General features: G+C 34.4%; 1 protein-coding gene across 1 annotated transcript in view; it reads left to right on the top strand.

The window, feature by feature from the left end:
* The first annotated feature begins 5,935 nt into the window (after positions 1-5,935).
* Positions 5,936-24,909, top strand: part of SI (sucrase-isomaltase) — a 180,985-nt gene continuing 162,011 nt past the window's right edge. Inside the window, exon 1 of the mRNA XM_087965277.1 lies at positions 5,936-6,141. The gene's annotated coding sequence lies outside the window, so the exon portion shown is untranslated. The remainder of the gene's footprint in view (positions 6,142-24,909) is intronic.

Genomic DNA, 24,909 nt, shown 5'->3' with positions numbered 1-24,909 from the left:
TAAAAAAAAAATGTGTAAAAGATAGAGGGCTCTGCAGAGAACAAACTGTATATATTGCAACAATATGAAAATCTGCTAATCAGTTCCTAAAGGCAAAAGTGGCAATATATAGCATAATTTGCAATTCTTTCAATCTGGTGAAACATTTTAAAAACCCTATAATCAGGAGTGGGATTCTACCAGTTCACACCTATTCACTAGAACCAGTTGTTGACATTCTAAGCAGTTTGGAGAACCAGTTGTTAGAAGAAATTACTGGCCTAATCCTGTAAGGAAGGCAGAAAGGAAACATTCTGGTGTTGCTTACAGAAACTGCCTCTCCGTTAACCCTTATTACATTCTTGGCAGGACTAGACTTCCTGTCTCTGGAACTTCTCTGGAGTTTTTCCCCTCCTTTGCTGGTACTTTGCTTGTGTGGAATGACCATTCAAAGCTACAGTGGCACTGAAGGAAGTGACTTATGACCATTTTTCACACTTACAACTGTTGCGGCATCACCACAGTCATGAGAGGCCAGACGCAGAGATGCGTGAGTGATATTGAGTTGGCCATGCCCAGCCAGTCACATGACCACCAAGCCACACCCACCACCTAAGCCATGCCCACAGAACCGGTTGTTAAAAATTTTGAATCCCACCACTTCCTATAATAGTCCACTATACAATATAGCCCTCAGAATATTGTATGGAAATAAAATGAGTGTGCCTGTTGAGAAAATTGAAAAGAGTGCCTTGCTAGAAAACATTTCTCCTATTATAACTGATAATGAATTCCTTTTGTGAATCAAACTATGGTACATTAGGAACCAGGGTATTGTTTATATATATTCCTGATTAAACTATATAATTTCTTTCCTAGTTTTGTTAGCTATACAAAGCAGTATTCACACTTGCCTCTAGTGTTTGAATATTAGCACTTTGAAATTTCTAGCGCTATCATTTATTGTGGATGTTTTTTTCTTTCCCAGTAATGAACAACCATAGAAAAACCAGCACCAATGCTAGAATGGATTTTTGATTAATCATTTTTTTATTCATCATTTTAAGGCTGTCTTGAAAACAGAACCACTGAATAACTATCACCTTCCTTCTAATGTAAAAATGATTCTCCAAGGCAAGAGGTTCTTTAATTTGGCTATTTGGCTATTGTTTTATTGTACAAATGAATATACAGGAGTGACTCAGCTAATGCTGAGATTCCAATTGGTTACAAGATCCATTATCAGGTCATTCCATTTTCCTCAAAATCTAATTTGTAATATTTGTCACTGAGAACCTGAGGCAATTATGTGTATAGTATATGAGACAAAATGCCAGTACCACAATTAGTAAAAAGCTACTTTTCAAAAAATTCCTTGTGCCACGTAGATAATTTTCTTTTTTCTTTTTCTTTATTGGAAACACAACAAATCATGTCTGACAAGAAGAACTGTATTGAGAATGAAGACAAAAATATTCAGTGCAGTGAGTGACCAAAGAAGCCATTCCATTTCAAGGGAGTGCATTTTGGACATGGGCAACATTGATGCATTGGCCATCAGAAGGCACCACATGATAGATTTTATCCTATTGAGAGTTATCAGATGTTGGCATTCAAATTTATTCTATGGGGTTCACAACATCCAGTGGGAATTTTGCTCATGGACATTTGCACTCTACATGACTATATATATTGTAACTAAATGTATTTAAATGTAATTGGAAAAAATACACTGTGTAAAAATGGATCTACCATGACATCTGCAAGCTAAAAAGAAGATGGTTTCTATATATCATTCTAATAGACAGCAACATTATGGATAGCTGACATCAATCTTTCCCATGTGCTGTGATAGCAAGTTTACATTGGGTGGGACATTTAACACTCCAATGCATTTGGAAAATGTTAGATTGAGTAACATGAATCATTGAGGGATACCTGATTAGAGTAGCCTTTGTCATAAAAATAAAATTAGAATAGTAGAATATTACCAATATGACCATTAATTACATGTGGGATTTTGCTTTTTTTCTGCATCATTTAGAGTTCAGTTCCTTTTTCTTGCATCTAAGAATACGAGCAAGGTTGAAATAAGGAACAGCAGACTTAGTTTATTGTGTCTATTGTTTTATTTATTTTCTTTTACAATTTTCTTTTGTTCCTTTAAAAATGCATTGGGACCAGGGGTGGGTTTCTACCGGTTCTGTCCACCTCTGTAGAACCAGTAACTCTTAAGAGCAGCAGACATAGAACCGGTTCTATGTCTGCTGATGTTTTTGCCCACATGACCACCCGGGCTCTTACCTGACCTTTATTTCCTGATTTTTTCAACTTCAGCTGCCGTGCGAGGCACAGCTGCAGTTTAAAAAGCAGGAAAAAAGGGCTTTTTGAAAGGCTGCTTCTCTGCACGCAGCATGCTGATGACGATTTACAGGAACGCACTGGCAGCATGCAGGGAAGCACATCATAAATCACCAAACTTCGTAAATGACTGAACTGGTAGTTAACCCTGTCAGATCCCACCCCTGATTGGGACCTTGTAATGTCTTTATTCTAAAGCTTATTCCTAACATATTGCAAGTGACCTGAGCCTTATATTCTAAATTAGATTCTGCCAATCTCTGCAAGGATCTAACATTCTCATGTAACTTTTCATTTTACACTCTGTTATCTGCAAAAGTGAGACAATTAAAACAAGGTTAACAGAGACCCCCAAATTAACACACATTGTCTCTCATCATGATGCATTTTAGAATCAATGGTATACATGGTACATCCTTAATGAATTTAATTAATTATGTTAGATTGCTGTAGTGTTACACCCTTTTCATTAGCCTACCCTCTATAGTTGTAGTTAATGAATCCATGCAAATGTCTTGATTTGCGGAGTGTTCTTCAAACACATTCATTAAAAACAATTTTTTATCAATTCAAACTCATTGTCAGAAATTAAAAGAAATCATTGTGTTCATTTTGACCATTTTTTTTTTTTTTTGCTTAAAATTACCAGATGAATTTTAATTTGGCTCAGGTAAAATTGAATTTTTGTTCCAAAGCTTTATTACAATCAACTTTTCTATACAATTCAAGATGGATCATATGAAATCAATAAATTGCTGCTTTTATTCACTTGCTCATAATTTGCTTTCTAGCCCAGATTCAGTCACATTTTATATACCTTCCTTACTCTTACCCTGCTGAGCTGACATACCATGTAATGGTGATTGATGGAATTACTGATGTTTTGAAGATCTCATGCTCAGTCTATAACTTTAAAATGCCGTTGAGCCTCATTTTTAGTTCCCTGTTTATTTTTTGTTTTTTAAAAAGCTGTCCTTTTCATTAATAGGAAGAAATGGCTATTTCTTTCAAATTTTCATTCTTCCAATCTTGTGTTTGGGTGCTGAAGTCAAGTATGTAATTTGGTGCTGAAGAGTCTTAAGAATACAGTTTTGATTTGGGTGACAAACTGGATTGCTAAATACTAACTGGATAAGTAGCACTAACATTTAAATAAACTTGTTATGCATCCTTTAGATTAGAATTATTCTTCGTTGACATAAAATACTGTGTGACTTTACCTCCATGTCGATGTAGTTTTCTTAGAAAGTGCAGAAATATGGTTTTTGAGGGTAGTTTTTAATATCCAGACTACACTAAAAGCCTCAGTCCAAATGCTAACCAACATGATGGTACTTGACTTTCAAAACCAACCAGGACCAGCAATTGTTGTCGTCTGCTCAGATTTCCAAAATTACATTTCCCGATTTTTCCCAAAGAAAACTATTTAGTGGTGACCTTGGACTAATGACTGATAGAAAAAACAATTCTCAATTTTTTATACAATGATACTGTGCTAACATTTATTGAATATTTCTTTTTTCTTTTTTGCCAACATGGCTTCTGATATCATATAGTATCTCAGTGCATTTTTTATTTTTTAAAAAAATATTTTAATATCTTTGACTTTAGTTAAGGATGTAGGATTCATGCTATTAGTGCTGATTGTCATAACTATAAACAAAGATATATCAGCATCACAAGCCTACCTTACTTTTGTCCTTTCTTACCCAGGGAAAATACTTTATAAAGTCCATAGTTTTTTCTCCTGTTCTTCCTTTCTGCTTTCTTTTGTTACTTTTTTCTGATTTTTCCTCCAGCTAGCAGAATAGTAGTTGTTTGAATAATTAGTATATCATTTTGTGTTATGAACAGCAATGAATGGCCAAAGACACATATAAATTGGACCTATATGTTGGGGTTATAAATTGGACTTAACTGCTTGCTATTTTGCAAGCAATAATCTAATTTATACTGCAATATGATCATTAATATTACTCATAGATCTATATTCTGGAAAAGGAAAAATGCTGCTTAAGTCATTCTCCATTTCATTATACTGATATTCTTTACACTATTTCTCTATAATATATTACTATTATTTTAATATTTCACCTATGCATTTATAAGCTAGTAAAGATATCAAAACAAGACAGAGCTAGAAGAATAAATCCAAATAAAATTGTGGTATATTTCCAAAACTCCACAGATGCAGTTACATTAACAATGATCTGGCTTTTTAAAAGAAGGAATAAGAGAGGCATATGTTACCCTTCCTAATTTCCCACACTCTGCACTTCAATCATTCCAGGATGGTGCATTAACTTTTCTATAAATCCTAACTTCCTTGAATACTTTTGAAATATTCTACTTTTCCCAGGAGCTTAAGGAAGCATATGCATGAAACAAGCTGTACTTTACACCTACAATAATAACTCTGTTAATTATTTGGGCTGAGATTATATCTTTCCTCCTACCCTAAAATAAAAGAAAAGAAATCTGTACATTTTTGTGGATGAGAATAGCTTTATACTTGATCTTCTCAGTCCTAGTCAAAGCCTTAAGTTCTGCACTGCACTGGTAACTATGTGGCATTAATTATGCCAGTAATTGGGATAGGTTCTCTTCTTTATTAAATGAAAATGATGACATAGTTAAGGAAGTTCGGATTTAAGCCAAAAGATCAACAGACTCTGTAATAATGTAAATATGTCTGTTGATCTTCAAGTTATATGAATCAAACATTTTGGCATGTTGTATGCAAAAAGAGCAGAAGAAATTAACAAAAGCATTTACATGAATGTGTCAATTACTGCCTTTGTGCTTTTATAAAATTATAATGTTGCATTTTCAGCTGCAACATCAGACCCTTTCTTCTGGTAATCTGAAATTGGGTGGTTACATCTCATTTAGCCAGAGATCCTTCCTTCAACCATGGGTTTAAAAGAAAACATAAAATCATCTTAAAAATTTGTGGCATATTAAATGTGGACATTATAATCCACACAATTAGAGAGATTATGGGACCATTGCAAATAAAGGCTGTTTTTTACCAACAGGTTCATTGAGTTCATTGAAAGCTCAGCTTTCTCATATGAAAACTGATTGTTAACAGGTCAGGTTCTGAGAGATGAAGTGTCCCTCACTTGCAAACTTCCAACTTTCTTCATTGTCATCGTTTGGAATATGTGCTAGGGAACTGAATGGACTCTACAGGATGTGAGAGGATACCGAGGCATGCTCGTACCATTGCCCAAGGTTCTGTTTAAGAACAAAACTTCAACAGAAGATCCAGTGTGCTAGCTCGAAAATTCTCCAGACCATCTAGAAATCATTTGAGCCATTAATTTGTAGGGAAGACCATCCTATTAGTTCCTTCATCCTTGCAGAGAGAAATATTATTAGTAGTTTAAATCTTAAAGGAGGAAATAGTCTGATCAGAACAATGAATGGATATGAGATCACTCTTCTTCAGAACAGGAAGACAATTTTGCAAGCTTGTGAAGTTAATCAACCCTATTTAAGGGAATTTGGCTAGTTGGGTGAGGCTGTGGTGTTATTGGTTGGGATGCATGTCCTTACATGCCAAGCACATGCTGTAAAAAAGGAAGGACTTCCAGCTAGAGATAAATTAGTGTTAGGCTGACTAACTAGAAGGTGAAATAAATTTCCTCCATCAACTATTTAGTCCCAGTCAAATATTTTGGAAGAAGAGGTAGTTGAAAAATTACAAGCAGCGCAAATGTTTAGGAAGGAGAACAAGGAAAGTGAAGTTTTCAGGAGAAGAGCAAAACAGCCTATCTTCAGTGACTAAACTTCAAGGTAAGTTTCCTAACTGTGGGATTATCTGCACTACTGGATTGCCCCTCTTTCAGGACATGCAAGAAGCCTGGAAGCTATAACAATTTAAAAAGGTTTTATTTAGAAACTAGAAGGCAAGACCAAGCAATATCACCCTGCATTTGGACTTCACACATATGATCTGTGGCTGCATTTTCCTGCCCTGCTTTCAAAGTATGTTTTCCTGCTTTTGTTAACTCAGGTGCTGCTGTTCTTTATTTTCCTCGAGATTAAGTTTTGCACTTTGATTGGCTACTTGAGACACAACACAGAACGCATTGGCTACTTCAGAACATAGACACACACACACACACACACACACACCCTTTATTTTTCCAGTATTTCCTCAATAGGATCACCTGCAGATTAACATAGAAAATACTGCTTAAAACCCAGTAAGAATGTTTTATACATTTCTGTGCATATAATGTAGAGTATGTAAGGTTTTATTTTCTCTGAACCACCTGTGTATGTAGTCCTTTTCTCTCCTCTCCTTTCCCCTTTCCTCCTCCTCCTCCTCCTCTCCTCCACACTGCACAAACCTGAAATAAGAAAATGTAACATTTTTTTTTATAAAGCTGGTTGTTTTTTCTTTGTATTTTTGTTGCACTTGGATGTTTTAATGTCATATGTTGATTTATTCTACTTTCTATAAATGTATTTTACATACATAAAACTTTCCAGTTATACTCCTCCTCAGAAAGTGAAGCCAACGGCAATTGCTTTTCTGGAATGGAAAGTTGGAAGGCATAGCTGCAGAGGAATTGTCAAGTGGGAGAGTGTGGTTGCCTTCAATCTGAAAAAAATACCTTACAAACTGCTGCTGAAGTATCTTAGTTCACACATAATTTTGATAAAGTGGCTGTTCAATGTTCTATGATCTGAACATACTCTAGAAACTGCTTAAGGATATACTACTGATAAATCTTACATGAGGAAGTTGTCAACTATATATAAATACAAGCTGGATACCTGTGCTTTGCTACTAAACTATGTGACTGGGCTTAGTTTTGGGGAGGAAAATAAGGAGAAAAAATTCTGCCTCTGCCTACCAGCATCCATTGGTATTCATCTGGCTAGCATCTTGTCAGTGTGTGAGAGAATTGAGTGCTGTTTGGAAAGTGAAGCAGTATTTGCTGTGTGAGCAAGAAGGAGACAGCAAGGAACCTGGGCATGGCTTAGTTCAACTGTTCTGTACTAAAGATGCTTGCTGCTGTGAAACTAAAGCTGCAACTGAAACTCCTCTCCTCTGCTTGTGTTTTGCAGGTGAGGAGGGGGTATGGAACTCCTTAGCATCAGATTATTTGATCATTTATTTATAGCATTTAAAATTCAATGACTCAGTCACAAACTTACAATAGTTAAGGTCTAGAATCCTGACTTTAAAAAAAAGTTTCTCCATGCTTATATTTTTGATAGATTGCGTGGGTGCCATTAAATTGTTTTCAACTGCTAATGACCACATTGGTAGTTTTTCTCCAAGACAATTTATTCCTCTCCCCAAAATGCTTTCAATTTTTTTTCTAATTGAGTCAATACACTTTGCAACTGGTTGTCCTCTTCTTCTCTCTCCTTTTAGTTTTCCCAGCAATAAATCATTTTCCAGAAAGTTAGGTCTTTGCATAATGTGTCCAGAATAGGATAATTTGAGCCTGATTATTTGTGCTTGAGTAAGAGTAGATTTGTTCAATCTACTGAGTAGATTGCTCAGTGATCGATTAATTTGTTTGCTGGCCTTTTTATGATATTCTCAGGAGTCTTCTCTAACACCAAAGTTCAAAAATGTCAATGATCTGCCTCTCCTGCTTCTTTAAAGTCCAACTTGTGGAATACCACAAGGATTACTATGGCTTGTATGAAGGTTTAGACACATTATCACATTTGAATACCTTTCCCAAGGTCTTCATAGCTGCTGTATTGAGTGCTTCATTGTATTTTTTGATGTGTTAGTACCACTTTATAATGCCTTAGTAAGATCACATTTGAAATATTGTATCTAGTTTTCATTACCATGATATAAAAAAAATATGTTGACACTCTAGAAAGAATGCAGAGAAGAGCAACAAAGATGATTAGGGGACTGGAGGCTAAAACATATGAAGAACAGTTGCTGGAATTTGGTATGTCCACTACTTTAATGAAAAGAAGAACTAGGGGTGATATGATACCAATGTTCCAATATCTAAGAGGCTGCCACAAAGAAGAAGAGGTCAACCTATTTTTCAAAGCACCTGAAGGCAGGACATAAAGCAATGGATAAAAACTAATCAAGGTGGTGACCAACCTAGAACCAATTTCCTGAAAAAAAAATTATCAGTGGAATGACTTGCCTGCATAAGTTGTGGGTGCTCCAACACTGGAGGTTTTTATAATGAGACTGAACAATATGTCTGAAATAGTGTATGGTTTCCTGCTTGAGTGCAGGGTTGGATTCCAAGTCCTCCAAGATGCCTTTCAGCTTTGTTATTCTGTATTTTGACTGTTCGATCCTTTACTGTTGATGGTTGATAATACAAAGCTATCCACCACTTTGATATCTTCCTTGTGAATACTAATTCTAGTTTTCATAAATTTGGTTTATTTTATATTTTATCCTTTTTTCATTACATTCTTTGAATTTTATACTAGGGCTTGCAGGTCTTTTGCATTATGGCTACCAGAGTAGCACCAGCCATATCTTGTAGATTATTGATTTCTCCACATCCCTCTTCTTCCAATCCAGCTTCCCTTAATATATATTCCACATATAAATTGAATAAATAAGGGGACAGTGTGCAGCCTTGCACATTCCTTTGCCGACCTGGATCCAGTCTACTTCAGCATATTCTGTCTGACTTTGGCTTTCTGACCCATATGTAAATTTATTATTGGGACAATGAGATGTGGTGGGATTCCTATTTTCTGGGCACAGTTGACCTGATCATCACTATCAAAGGCTTTTCTATAATTGATGAAGTACATGCTGACTTCTTTTTCACATTTTTTGACTTTTTCAATTATCCAGAACATATTGGCTATAATGACTCATGTTTTTGGCATTTTCTAAAACTGGCTTGAACATCTAGCATTTCTTTTTCCATGCAGAACTTGAACTGTGTTGAATGACTTTAAGTACTATTTTGCTAGCATGTATTGTAGGTTATTGTGCAATTGTGCATGTGTGTGTGTGTGCTTAGTTCCTTTTTTGATATTGGAATCTAGATTGACTTCCAGTATGGCCATTATATCATTCTCAAGATTTGCTAACATAGCTTGGTTAAAATCTTGACTATTTTTTCTTGTGTTGCTTGCATTTCAATAGGTATTCCATCAGTCTTCCTATTACATAATGGTCAGAATGCTGATCTAACTTCATGTTCTAATACTAGAGGTTCTTCTAACTTGGGAATACAATATCTTCAAAGCTATCTCGGATGTTGACATTTCTACTGAATAGTGTTATATACTTCTTCCATCTTCCTTTGAATTGGTGATTATATGTCCATTGGCATCCTTTAGCATATCAATTTGAGATTGGAACATCTGTTTGAGTTCAGAGATCTTTGAAAGACTTTCCCTGTTTTTCCATCTCTGTTGCCATCTTCAGTGCCTTTATAGATGTGGTTGTAATGTTTCTTGTCTCTTCTAACAGCTCTGAAACTGTTAATCCTTTTTGAGATAGTTGGCTTTAACTTCTCAAAATGAGCAATTTTCACAGCTTGTTTTGATATTCAGCTTGCTTTCTTTTCTTTCTTCATTTTTGGCAGTGAATTTTCACATACATTCTTAATAACTTTAAGTTCATTCCATAATTCATCTGGTTTTCTAGCAATGACTTTCAGAACTTTAAAGCAATTCCTGATGTTCTTTTTGAAAATGATGGAGATATATGCAAGATCATATTAAACTTCTATTACTTCTCCTTCTTCCACTTCTCCTTTCCCTTTCCCTCCTGTTCCCTCTACCCTCCCCCTTCCCCTCCTCTTCCTATTTTTCTCCCTACTCCCCATTCCCCATTACATACACTCCTTTCTTCCTTCTCCTGTAGTTTGTGATTAAGATGGAACAAAAAAAGTACTTAAATTGAACTCATCTTCTGGTCAATCCTACTTTTTGTAGGATTAACAGAACTGAGACTTCCCATGTTGTAGGGAAGTGTACTATAATATAAAGTCCACCAATTCAAGTGGCAATGCTATCAGTAACTGTTAATCACAATGACTATCTAATCTTCAATATCAGAGGCAAAATACTTCTCAAGAAAGGAGAAATGAGAAAAATGTTGCTTTATTTTTGACTTGCCTATACAGCTGATCCTCATTTAATGATTTTAATTAATTGCATTAGATTGATCCTCATTTAATGATTATTTCTTTAGCTACCATTGTAACTTAAGATAGCACTGAATGAATGATAGTTGCAATCGGATCTCATACTTGCAGCCATTGCAGCATGCCCATGGTCACATGATTATGATTTGCAATCTTCAGAACTGGCTTTCCACAAACAAAATCAATGGGGTAGGTGGAAGGAAGTTGGAAGTTGAGGTCACATGGAGTCCTTGCTTAAAGATAGCCCCCAGGACTGCCAGAACTGCCATTGCCAAGTGGCATGCTCATATGGTTATTCAATTTATGACCATGTTGTTTAGCAACAGATTTTCTAGTCCCAATTGTTTAAGTGAAGACTACCTGTATTGGATACTGCACATACCAGAACTGTCTTGGAACTATGACTATAAAATGATGGTTTGTTGGAAAAAAAAGCACTCAGTGAAGGTAATGGATTTATGTACTGTACTATTGAAAGATTTGGTACAAGTTCAAACAAAATATAGACTACAATTACTAGAAGAATGAATAATATAATCAAGAATATTTTCATTTAATATTTTCACTTATCTAGAGGCCATCTACAATGTTAAGAAAATTAAGCATTCTGGAAAGCTGTAATCAAAATATCTAGCGGACATTTATTTAAAAAAGCAAATTGATTGAAATGCAGGGCCAACACTTTACAAGATACTGAAATATATTTTAATGTTTTTTTCCCATAGCAAATTGTAATAAGACTATTGATAGAACTAAGTGGAGAATATGAAGTCTTGTTTGAAGGGATTAAAAAAAAACACCTCACTGATGATACAATATATATACTATGCAGATGGAAACATTTTTTTACGCACTGAAACAAAACATTGCCAATATTGACTTTTTCCTATTTTGTGATTCCCAGTCTGTATCCCCATTAGGTTCCTAAAATAACACAGGCTTGGTTGGTGATATTTATTTGTATCAAGAAAACCAGTAGGATTCTTGATTAAAATACAATGTAAGTTCTGATTTCTTAGTTTGGGATTTGTGAGAAATAAATATAGCAGCTGCTCATCTTGGCTGAAATCCTCAGGGAAGCAGAATGCTTAGTAAAGTTAGGAACGATGCCCATCTTTGACAAACACTGTCTGTTGAAGTGTTAGGGCTCCACAGCCAACTGCTCAGTTTTGTGTGAATGACAACATGGTGGCATGAACATTTAACTGCAACTAGCAACAGACAGCACTGAAAGAAATCTTTAGCATTCACACTAATAAATAAGCAGTGCGATTATACTCACTTGTATAGAGTGACTACAAATAATTGTGTAGCTGTGAAACAATAAAAAATGCTTTGGAATATGTATTTTTACTGATAAAAGATCTGTACCGATTACTTGAAACTATTAGAGCTCCCAAATAATCAAGTACAAGATAAAAATAGAGGAACAAATACATTATTTTAATCCCATGGTTCAGCTCCTACCATTGACTTTTGAGCATTTTAATTCCTTGTAATATTTTTGCTTGCATACTAATGTCTACATACAAAACCATGAACTGAAAATTTTAATCATACTTCCTTTCTGATCCCATGAAATCACTGGTCACACTTCATGCAGGTTTTATGGTTGTACCATCTGAAATGGTTTACCACTAGAAGGCAGCAAAGAGATGCAGGGGGGGGGGGGAACCTTTGCTGTGATGAAGTGGTTGTTGAAAAGACAGGTTTGAACCCAGACATGACAATAAACTAAAGTATGTGGATTTGAGGAGAGAGAGAGACAGAGACAGAGACAGACACACACAGACAGACAGACAGAATCAAGTCTTCATAGAAAGTTTTAATGATTCTAGGCTATTCTCAAGGTAAGTAAGGACATTTTATTCCAAACAGAACAAAAGAAAGAAACTTTACCAAAGAACAAAACAAAAACAAAACCAGACTACAAAAACTGAAGACCCACAAGTTAAAATAGTGTTGTGATTCCAATGATACCGACAATCTTTCATCCTTTTAGGATAATAAAGTTTCACAACTATGAAACTTTTCTGGAATGGCACTATATTAGCCAGTTCAAATGTTTCCCTGGGGTATTCAGTGGTGTAATGATAGTTAATGACATATGAAGTGCAAGAAGCTGCATCTTTTTTATTTGTTTGTTTTGGTAGGAGGAATTTCATTTAATTGTATATTAAAGAATGAATATTTATTTAATCCAAACAGTGGGGATAACATGCCAATAGTAGTTAGTGATTTTATTTTTGGTTGTTCCATCAGTTTGTCTCCTTTAGGTCTTTTGTTCCATCAATAATGATACTCTAAGTTTTCTGTGTAACATCAAAGCGAGCAGAAGGCATCCAAAATACATATAATCAATAAGTTAAACATCCTGTATAATGTATCTCAGTTGTAAAGATGTGCATATGTTCCTTTGTAATGAGCCAATTAATCCTATAAAGGAAAAGCAGAATGCCTACCTGAATAAAAATCCATAGATACTGAGATGTTTTAAAATAGTTTAGAGTAGGAAGCTATGTTTTGGGATTGATACTGTCATGTCAACAGCATCCATGACACGCAAATAAAAACACCCAATGAGTTCAACATAGATATCATTTGACTACAGATGCTCATGTTTTGGGTTGATTTTGGTGATGGGATAAATTTTATTTTTAAAATGTACAGAAAAGAAAAGAGAGAAATCTCTGTAATTTTGTATTTACTGAAAAAGAAGTCTAGGGATCCTTCAACCTCATCCCTAGAGAATTTATTTTTAAAAGAAAATATTACATTCACAAAGAATATGGTTTTGGAGGCAGATTTTTTCCTCCGGTGTAATCTTTCTTTTTCCTTATGTTGGGAGAGGTGGGGAAGAGAGTGAAAAGTTGTCTTTCAGCATATATATATATATATATATTTTAAAAAAACCTTTCTTCGGTTTATCACAGCCCTCTTCAATAGTCTTTTCTTCCAAATCAGTAACTTTATTTATTTATGTAAAAGTTTTATCCAGCCATCCAAGTTGCAGAAATGTGACTATGGGTGGGAACAAAATTCCAACTCTAAATACTCCAAACCTCAGAATTACAAAATCTCTAAAGGCAAAATAGCTAGAAGTCATTTAGAATCCACATTCAGAGCACGTCAGCCAAGGAGAAGGATTCATTCACGATTACACAGGTAATACTGTAGCATTGAAGATATCTGTAGTACTTTCATGACCTTAGGAAAACCTGATTGGAGGAAGATTGCCCAAGGCATTTTAAGAATTGTTGCAGCAGTTTTTAAATAGCTAGTTAAAGTATCAGCATTGAACAAGTGCTGATGATCCTCAGAGAGGAACTCTAATTCCTCTGAGAGTTTGAGCAACAAAACCTAATGTAACAGAAATATCAGGATTGCATTAGATTATAGAGAAGAAAATCAGACCTTGTATTTCTTGGAAGAAGGTGAGGGCATGACGCCAATGAAAAATAATAATTGTAAACACATGTTGCTCATGCTTTATGGATTTGGGTTTTTTATGTTAATATATTTTAGTGAACAGTATTTTCAATAGTCCATATTGTTATGAAATGTACTTTTATACATTATTAGTTAATAGTTCATATTTATTTGTAATCGGTTTCCATAGTTGGAAACACAGAAACCAGCTATGATGAAAAAAACAAAGTATAATGATCTTAGACAAGGAGAGCCAAGGCTTTTCTCTAAAAATGAATTACACTTGAAGAATGATTCTACTGGTGTTTCCTCCCACCTCAGCACATGTTTCTCTTCAGTGCTGAATATATTTTTTTCCAACTTTTTTTGGTTTCTCGGAATCAAAAGGAATGAGTGCCTGTACTTATTTTTTTTCAATTTTGTAGATGCATTTTTAAGAATAGATTTCACAAAATATGTCACCAAAATCATATGTGGTTTTTGTATTTTAAAATGTAAACCATCCAGAATTGCTGGGCGCTGCATATAAATTTAAAATTTAATGAACTCCTCTCTTGCGCTCTCTCTCTCTCTCTCTCTCTCTCTCTCTCTCTCTCTCTCTCTCTCTCACACACACACACACACACACACACACACACATATCCTGGACTACAAAAAGGATCATTTTGGCCATGTAGTTCAGTACAGGAGTATAAATGAAAGCTTCTTGACACCTGGTCTTTTTTCTTATCCATCCAACTCTTTATATTCAGATCACACTTAACTAGCCTGCTAAGTCAACATGTTACCAGCTAGAATGCAAAATTCCTTACTGAAATCAACATTAATTTTACAGCAGTGTTTCTCAACCTTGGCCACTGGAAGATGTATAGATTTCAATTCCCAGAATTCTTCAGCCAGCCATGCTGGTTGGGGAGTTCTTGGAGATGCAGCCCGCACATCTTAAAGTGGCTAAAGTTGAGAAAAACTGTTTACAGAACTCCCACTATCTACTAAGGAATTAAAAAATTAATTTAAGAAACAAAAATGAGCTGTTAATTTAGCATGTTTTTCCTCTGTTACTCTTATTAATGTGAAAGCATAAAAGTATCAAATTAAAGCTTAGAAAAATGAAGAAATAACACAAAACTAGTCAGATCTGTCATTTGCTATTCTGCTGATCACAAACTAATTGATAGTTTCTGGGGCTGGATTTGCTCTTTTTCAGCAAGATTACTGCTTCAAAAGAATATCAGTTCCTACAACTTATCATTGACAAGCCTCACAGATATCAACAGTTATACAATATATATGTCTTTCTCCTAGTACTAGTTTGATTTATTTAGTATTTATCCTCATATATCACTTATTCTCTCACAAACCCCTTCATGTTTATTTTGAATTTTCTACTATTTGTACTTTTAATTATCCCGGGGAAAAAGCTAATATCAAATCTAAAGAAAATACTGTAATGTTATGGTCTTCAATAGATTTGAAATAACTAGGGTGATGCTGCACTACATTTCTGTTTTCTTTTAGATCATATAGTTCTTTATTATATGACAGACATAAAACTCAGTGTGTAAGATTGGTGATAAATATACATCGCTGTGTAATTCTCCACATATAATTTCACAACTTCTCCTTGAACCTCTTTCTCTGATTGGGAAATCAGTTTATTTTATAAGGCACATCATGACTCTTCTATATTTTCTTACATTAAAAAAAGCATCTGTCCATGATCATTGATTTTTCTTTTACATTTCTGACTTTGATTATGCACTTTCCATTACAGATTTAGAAGATCAATTGTTTCTTTAGCTAGAGTTTAGAATGGCATTGTTTTTTTACCTCATTCTGTACTAGGTTTTGCCCAAACCAAACCCTGTTCAGTTATTCATTTATTTTCTTGTTATATATTAAAGTAACCAGTTTTCTGTACAAGTCTGAAAAAAGAGGCCACTACTGTGAACTATTTAATGAGAATCTTAAAACAACTGCAAAGATTTATGCAGAAGCCCGAAAAAAATCTCAAACTCATTTACTGAATAGGAAAGTTGTGTGGTGCCATGTATATGTTGTAGGTCTGATTGCTTCTTTCCTTGATGTCTGGCATGTTTTTGACATTAGTTTAGACTAGGGTAAAATAGGGTGGATAAATGTTAGAACCAAGCCTTTATATGATATGTGAACCAAGCAATCCAAATCAAGCCATAATATGATTTCCCTGTGTGGGTGTTGGAGAATATATGGATGCAGCTCAATTGCATTTTTTCAATTTTTCTAACTGAAGTTTAAAGTTTATCATCTGGATAATTATTTATATCCCACATGTTTTCAGAACCTTGGTTGGTGGCCTCACAATACAGCCCTAACAAGACCACCAATCAGAAGATTATCAATATTAACAACTAATCACAGAACTGAATGTTTTATTAATATGATGTTTTATTGTTATTTCCCTTCAGTAGTACTCCTTCAGCTTATAAACAGTTTTTTCAACATATCTTTGCATAATGACCATATCCTATGGTTAATCAAGTTTGTTAAGCCTCTGAATTTCCATTAGATTGATTTTTACTTTTATTTCTTATGTGCAATACATTGAAATGTACACTTTTAGAAATAAAATGAAACTGTTAAATGGTAATAGTATCAATTAGCTAAATAATCATTGCTATTGCAAATCAATAATGCCTGGTTTGCAACAATTCCAAATAAGGAACAAACTGATGTTCAAGTACAGAAGCAGTTTTTGAGATTTGGTTTAGTTTTGTTTTGTTTTAATGAATTAAGATTAAATAGAATGTATCATACAAGGACATTAGAAAGAATTAAAAAAACCCAAATTATTTCATTAAAAGATAACTGTTCTCTAGGACTGTGTTCCTTATGACTTATTTATTTGTTTGTTTGAAGGAATAGATTGATTTTATACAAACTCTTGGAGATGCTCATCTACAAGTGCTGGATTTGTTTATTAAAAATGTGTTTGATTTTCTGTTGCATTGTCAGGATCACCCATTTCATAGTCTAGCTAAACAAATAGAAACTAATAGAAATGCATTGACATTGAGGAAAAAGTAAGATGAATGTGTAAAGTAAGGAAATGTGGTTACCCCTTCTGCTATGCATCAATATTCTGTCAAGATTGTAAAAGAGGAAAAAAATAGTTAATCTCTGATAACTAAATGGAAGATAAAGCTTTCACTTACCTTTCTATATTTGAAGACAGGTGAAAGATATGATATCTTTGACATACTACCTTAATATCCATCTGATTGGATTCTTAAAAGTAAGTGGGTGAATACTATCTGGAAATGTGCAATTCAGTTGTTTTAGTGATTATCTAATGAATGCAAAACCAATTCAGAATAGCTTAGGTGCAGCAAAAAAGATGGCTTTATAAGCCCATTTAACAAGATGAGTATGAAGCAGCAGCATTAACTGCTAATTGCTTATACAGTCTTCTTGGAGAACTTTCAAAGTGAAATTAAGGAGGTAGGATAGCATCATTCTCATTGTACTTAATGATGAAATATCACAAAAGACTAACAAGAAAAACTTGTATTAACTACTTAATAGAATAGATTAAGATGATTAATCTATTAGGAAAATAGAACAATTGATCAATTCTTTCCCACCCATGTCATTTTTGAATGTACTTCTGATTTTTCTGAAATTGTTGGCAACATTAATGATTAATGAATATTAGTTTTAAAGAAATCAGGTTTAAAAGAATAGTGCCAACTAGAACAATGGTCCCACTTTTTAAAGTTTCAGACTTGCTACCCAGAACTATATCCTTGGTAAGAAGAGTATTGGTCAAGTAACTTGATAAATATTTGATGAAGTTAAAATGAAACCATCAATCACCCCCATCCCCCAAAATCATATAAGCCAGCTCTTTTTACTTTCTAAGCATCTTCTGTAAGGGATTACACTATGAGTGTATATGTGTTTCAATTTTGTCTAAATCAATCAACAAATTGGGTGTAGCCATCAATTAGCACAGGGTTTTTTTTACCCTAAAGTATACAGTTTTAAAATCACTGAATATAGAACTCAATTGAGGCATGAAAGATGAATATCAATCTAATCCTAGAAAAGAAATATAATTGACTGATTATGTTCCACCAAGTCGCTGTGGATCCATAGTGGCCAGATAGGTAGATTTTCTCCATGTTGACCTATCTCTAACTTGGTGTTTCAACTCTTCTAACAATGTATTTATCACCTCTCTAACTTTCAAATCACTTTGCTTGTAGTCATCCTATTCTCTTTTCATCTATCTTTCTTAGTACTAGGATCTTCTCCAAACAGCTAATTCTTCACATGATGTGTCTCATTAGGAAAATTTAAGCATGATAATTCACACCTCAAATGAGAACACTGGGGTGATTTCTTCAGTGATTTGTGTTTGTTTTCTTGGCTGCCTAGTCAAAATTCCAAAATAAAAAGCTGGTAATTAAATTTAAAAAATATTCATTCAGGAGTATCAATACATTTGCAAAATACTATTATAAACAACTATCAAGGATAGAATGGAGTGAAGAAATTATTTCATAAAGTGAATATTACAATACAGTGGGCTAGAATGTTTTGTAGTCATGAATAATTGCTGGAATGATAGCTAACAATTGTAGTGAAAATTTTTGAGCATGGATCAAGAAAATATATTTTCAAAATACAGTAGAACAAATACATATGGACAGTCTCTTTACACTGTATGTCATAAATAGGAAGTTATCCCCTCCTTAAATCAAGGGAGAGTTAAAAATGAATCAGACATCAAAAACACAACTGCTTCTCTGTGTAAAAGGCACATTAACCTGGTTTCCAAGACTCTGTAACAGGCTCTCAAACTCCTGGCCCATGGGCCAGATGCATCACATGCTGTCCATGCCCACGGCCAGTTTAGCAAAGGGGAAAAAATCCTGATATGTCACATGACGCTGCCATGATGACATGAGTTTGACACTCTTGCTCTATAACCAAGCAATGTCTCTTTTATAATAAACCTAACTAGGAAACTAGCTTTCTTGGTTATTGTTAATAGGCTTGATACAATGAACTGGCATTACTCCAAATATATTGTCTAATTTTGGAATTAATGATGATAGTTTTAAATCTACTTTAAGAATGGAAGTTCTTGCTTAATTGTAGAACCAGAATTAGCAGGGAAGTTTCCTCTGAAAGAAGAAGGGCTTTACTTTCATTATTTTTTTCATCCATCTGTGAGTCTCCCTCATGTGGATCACATGTTAGAACAGAATTGTCCTTCCTATGATAGGAATAGCCTCTTATTATTTTCCTTCTATTATTTGCTTCCTTACATTACATGCAGTCTTGAAGGTTTTTCAGTTATGACAAATTTCTTCAATTATGGAAAAAGTAATGATTTGTTTATTATTGGTTTTGCTATTAAAATGTTTGTTATAAAGAAAGGAATCGCTATAATTGTATATGAAAGGAGGCTTAAGACACTAGCATGCGCACAACTTCAATAGAGAAAAAATTGTAGGGTAAGTATTAATGTAAAATAATTGCAGATAGGCCATTATTTGCCTTAATTTGGGATGATATGTTCCAAAAGTGGCAGTACAGATTTGACATTTTTTCATGCAGTATCAAATGACACTTCAACAAATGAAGCTGAACCTGACATTTAAATTTAATTTAACTATAAGTTTCAACTGCAATATTTTTTTTGAAGCAAATCCTAGTGAATCATGTTTCTTGCTCAGAAAAAAAGTCTGAAAACAGTGAGAGAAGTTAAAGCATTGCAATAATCATAATAAATCACATTGCCTGAATTTTTTTAAAAAGAAAATTTTAGTCATAAGAAATTTCCTAGAATTAATAAGTTCTTGCTACCAAGAATTGACACAACAAAAGTTGGAATATTTTATACGTTCTCTTACTAGAAACAATGGGAACATGAAAATAACTTCTTTATTCCTTTGGTTATAAATTTAGAAAAGTAGTTGAGACTTTCTCTATGCTGACTTTTGTTCTCAATTCACTATATTCAATTCATTGATTTCAGGCTTGGAATACTTTGCAAATTCATATTTTATGTGGTTTGAAAGAGAAATGTGTTCAATAGGTTTACACTCCACATTTCTGATAAGATTTCAAGATGGTGTAGAAATCACTCCTTTCTTTATTTTCACCTCATAATAACCTTGGTGGAATAGATTAGATTGAAAATTTCTCCCCCACATTCAGGTTCTTCAGAGTCTGAGGAGCTATCTGAATCTTGCTCTCAGTCTCAAATTAGCACTAAAAGCAGTTGACCATACTGTAATTCATTTCAATATTTCTGAAAATCTATTACTTATTAGATAACTCAATTGGAAATATTGAAAAATATGTCAATATAAATATAAATGTTATGTTAAAATAGGTAGTGTAAAAGAAGCAGATTTGCTACATGGGAATCAGTTACTGATTTCACATATTGCATTGTTATGATTTACTTAAAAAGTTTACAAGAGATGGCCACAATTTGCCTCCATAGGTTTGTTTAATATAGCCAAAAGAGGCTCCTGTAAATACAAGAAAACCTTTGCAGCTTTGCCCAGCCACATTGTGTGACTTATTCAATAAGCCTCAACCATCCATGTTCACATAACATATGAACTAGGAAGAAGTAAACCATATTTTGCTTTGAGTACAATATGGGAACTCAGGCTGTCATTTACAGATTTTACTAGTATCATGCAAACTAGGCTGAACTCTGACCTGGTGATCAGGATTGAATCTTATTTCTCCCTGGAGATAATGCAAAGAAAATGAAGACTTTTTCATTATTTTATAGTATGTTCTCCCGTTACTTTGATGACTTTCTGTGGGGATCCATTTGTGATAAACATCACTCTAATTCCTTCAAAGACATGCAGACTAAGAAAATTAATGAATTCCCTTAGGCCAGTGTGCTATTTGATATTCCTTCAGGACTGAGTCTTCAATCATCCCCAAGTACCAGAGATGAGTGATTGATAAGTATTGAGGGCCTTATCTTCATTCTGTTTATTTTTATCTATATGAAAAGGTCGGCAAGAATCAAAGAGAATTCTCCATGAGCAGGGATTAACCATTTCCCCTTCTGGTCCAATTGCATATTTTGCTCAGATTTACAGGTTGTTTCTGCAAATATCCAGGATACTGTACATTGGTTTTCTCACTGAACTTGTGATTATGGAGACAGTATCAAAACCTTAATCCAATGTTTTGACTAATTGGTTCTAAACCTCAATATTTTCCTGATATTTTAAGATTGGGGATTTTCCATCCATTTTCTTTTTAAGAAGTTGCCTCAGGTTTAGCTTTTTTAGATGGGCATTTGCTTGTTTTATCTAGCAAGCCACATTTAAGCAAATGTTTGTTCTTCTTGGATTGGCACAATATACTTTCCTGATACTATGTTAGTAATTTGGTTTTGATTCCATGTGGTATTTCAACTTCCCATTTCACGCCTGATCATTTATTGAAGAAGTTCCCTATTAGTGTTTTATGTCATTCGCCAACAGATTGTCCTTGACTGTGTCTTTGTTTTTGGTTTTGATTTCATGGTACACATAATCTAGACAGACTCATGGGATTGAGTCTTGGTTAGAAATTAGAAATTAGACTTAACTCAGGAATATTCAAGAATGAATCCTCAGAGATATGAGATATATTAGGAAAATATTTTTAAAATTACACAGAAAAAAAATCTTTCTAATATGCAGTATGTACATACATGTTCTTTGATTGTTAATGTGAATTTTTGGCTCTAGAAAACTTTGTAGTATTTTAAGGTCCCACATGGATTCTAGCTAGGGCTAATATAAGTATTGTCAGGGGGTTCAAAGCCTTTGTAGAGATATTATTCTGTTTGAGATGTATATCCCAGATGAGTTGTTAGTCCGTAAGTCTAAAATGTTCCTCAACAGGATATTTAATCTAAGTCCCATTTGATTTCTAGAATGGGAAAATACCACAGAAAATTGACCCAATTGGTTTTCAGCTTCTTCCAACAAATACAGCCAAACAAGCACCTTCTATTCAAGTGGGCTGGTGACAGTAAACTGAATGGAATGACAAGTATACAAGAATAAACAGTAAGAGCAGAAAATAAATTGTTGTCCTGTGCTGATTTGGATAGAGTTTTTCATAAAATTTGTCAGTATGGTGTTGTCAAAAGAATAATTTGGGGTCCCAGTATGAGCTGGGGTTACACAAGAACAAATCAGAAAGAAACACAGACATGTTGTGTGGAAATGAGATTGTATTTATTCTCAAAAGCAAAAAAAAAAGGATTGTTTGTGTTGCTAATGATAGGAAAAAAATGAGGTACAGAGAGGTTCTTTTTTTGGCGATGAGTAGGTCCTTGCTGTGGGCTTGAAGCGTATCGGTGTGTATGTGCTGGTCCTACTGTGTGACTGTCAAAAGGTCAATCTTAATTGTCCTTCCTTGTGTCTGTAGACTTGCCTTTGTTGTGTAGATGGTGGCTTATTTGTAGGTTTGAGAAAGTGTGGGTGAACAGTCTGTAGAGATTCTCAATCATCCAGGTTGTTGGTTGTCCCAAAGGTGCTTTTTCAGGAGGCAACTAGACTTTCTTGTTGTTTTTTTGAAGATGTTTTGCCTCTCATCCAAGAAGCTTCTTCAGCTTTGACAGGATAGTGGGAAATGGAAGGATTTATATTCCTTGCAGACAGCTGGTGATTTACATCCTTTTAAAGGGTCATTGAAGCATTTGGGGGTTTATCTGTGTCATCAGGGTCACTTGAGTAGTGCTGCTGGCTCCTGTAGTCTGCAGTTTTTCCTCTGGAAATCGATTCCTACTCCCACACCATTCAAAGGGTGTTCATCCCAAATTGTATAGCTAAAGGTCTGAAGTGATTCTCAGTCATCCAGGAGCACTACTCAGGTGATCCTGAGGACACAGGATGTTTTGTTTTGCTTTGTTTTGTTTTCTAACATGATTATGAATATAGAAGTGAGATTTATCATATATACTTTACTTTTGTTCCTAAACCATGATGACAATATAACTACTATTTTTGGCTACAGCTTGGGAAATGCAGTTGTGACGTTCTATTTATTTAGTTTTCATTTGAATATATTTTAAAGATGTTATGAACTGTATTTTCAATTACATTGCTTTTATGCTTATTATTAATCACTTTGAATTTCATTTGTTAGCAGAAAAGTGGGATATAAATCCAGTGAATGAAAGAAAATTTGAGACAAACATACTATTAAAATAAACAGGAAAATGCAGTAATGAATATCTTAGAAATGCCCATATTTATCAAGGCATTTCAAGATAAAAAACCTTCCCTTGAGGCATTCAGCAATCTGCAAAGTCAACTGCACTGATCATTTGCTGCACCCAAGGCTTTTTAATTTTGTTTATTGTTACAATATAGCATAATGATTAAAAACTGGTGCATAGCACTGAATCTGCTGCAAAACCAAATAAAACTTTTGACCCAATGAATATTGGTGAAATATTTTTTTGTACATGATTTTAAAAACACAGACATTTAGCCTGTTGGGCAAAGCTAGGTATCTAGGATATATTTCTATAGACATTGTTGGTCTGATTTTGGGAAAAATGTAAACAATGGGGAAAAGTTGTGTACACTACAGATCAAGACCTGAGATTTTCTAGACAATAGCATTAACAAGAGGATTATAGTGTATATTTCATTGGTTAACAGCATGTTTCTAGGAGAAATTACGGCACCCATAACCCACCAAAAATAAATAACAGCTCCAATATATTTACAGAGTTCATTATGATAATCAGGTTACTGCATTAATTACTTCATTAATTGAAGTAATTAGGTAATTACTGAAATTATTGAATTTTATATCAAATTTTTTCATGTATAAATTTTAATGTATTTATACCCAAGCAAGTGGAAAGAATAACAGGATGGAAGACAGCTGTCATGATCTCTGTTGGTGCAGAATTACAAATTCTTATGAACGATGCATAAAACTGGGCCAGGTTTGATGACATCTATTCAGTGAAAGTTGGGCCAATGAAAGCATCAATTTTGTCCAGGGAAGTGCAACATTACTAAGCATCAACAATGTCACATCACCAGATCCTGGGTGTCATGGGATGTATGAATAACTTTAAGGAATAGAAGGAGTCCCAACCAAGATAACAATCAAAGAAATTTGAGTCCAAAGCTGAAATATAATTGGACAAAATACCCCAGAATTCACCTTACTACTTTGTGTCAACATAGAGGCATAGAAAGAGGGAGGCAAATTCAAACTTGCAAAATTCTGTTGGTACAATCCTATACAAAAAGTAGTATTAGCATTCATCATTTTGGTTTCCTAGTCTGGTTTACGTGAAAGCTGACATTGGGGTCTGAAAACCCAAAGCTACTGCCTTGCTACAATTGAGTGAGAGTCTATACCTCCCCATCCAGACCATCATAATCTCCAGACACTTTGTGTACTTCAACAGCATCACCTGTTGCTAGGTGGAGATATACCACTGATATCATCAGTATATGTAGTGTACTACATTCTGTGTCATTGAATGACTTTGCCCTGTGGTTTCATGTGGATGTTAAAACAGATGGGTGAGACACCTAAGCCCTGAGACACTTTAGCAATTTAGGGTTGGACCTTTTTTTACCAATCAACATTAAGGGAAACTGACTAAGAGAAGAGGAGAACCACTGTAGATGAGTGGCTTCCAAATGTCCAAAGTTGGTCCAGAACAATATTACTTGATGGTATGGAAAGCCATTGAGAGATCTAAAATAATTACACTCACCTCCATCCTGACCCTACCTAAAGGTCATCCACAAAACAACAATTAGAAATTGAAGTTTGGAGATTGAATGAAAGATATTCTTACTGTGGGTCCATGGATGACCTCCTGAGAAGTAGGCATACTAGCACATCCTTCAAAGTAGGTGGTATCTCGCCATCTTGGTAAAGGGGATTAAACACTACTTGGATTCAGTCATTTGCCAAATCCCAAGAGGCCTCAACCAACCAGAATAGGAAT

This window comes from Notechis scutatus, chromosome 4 (genome assembly GCF_049901735.1).
Source record: "Notechis scutatus isolate UNSWTSFEM ecotype Mainland chromosome 4, rNotScu1.2, whole genome shotgun sequence".
In the NCBI taxonomy this organism is placed as follows: Eukaryota; Metazoa; Chordata; class Lepidosauria; order Squamata; family Elapidae; genus Notechis; species Notechis scutatus.
Note: the sequence above shows the minus strand (reverse complement) of the source record. Positions and strands in the feature narration are given on the sequence as shown.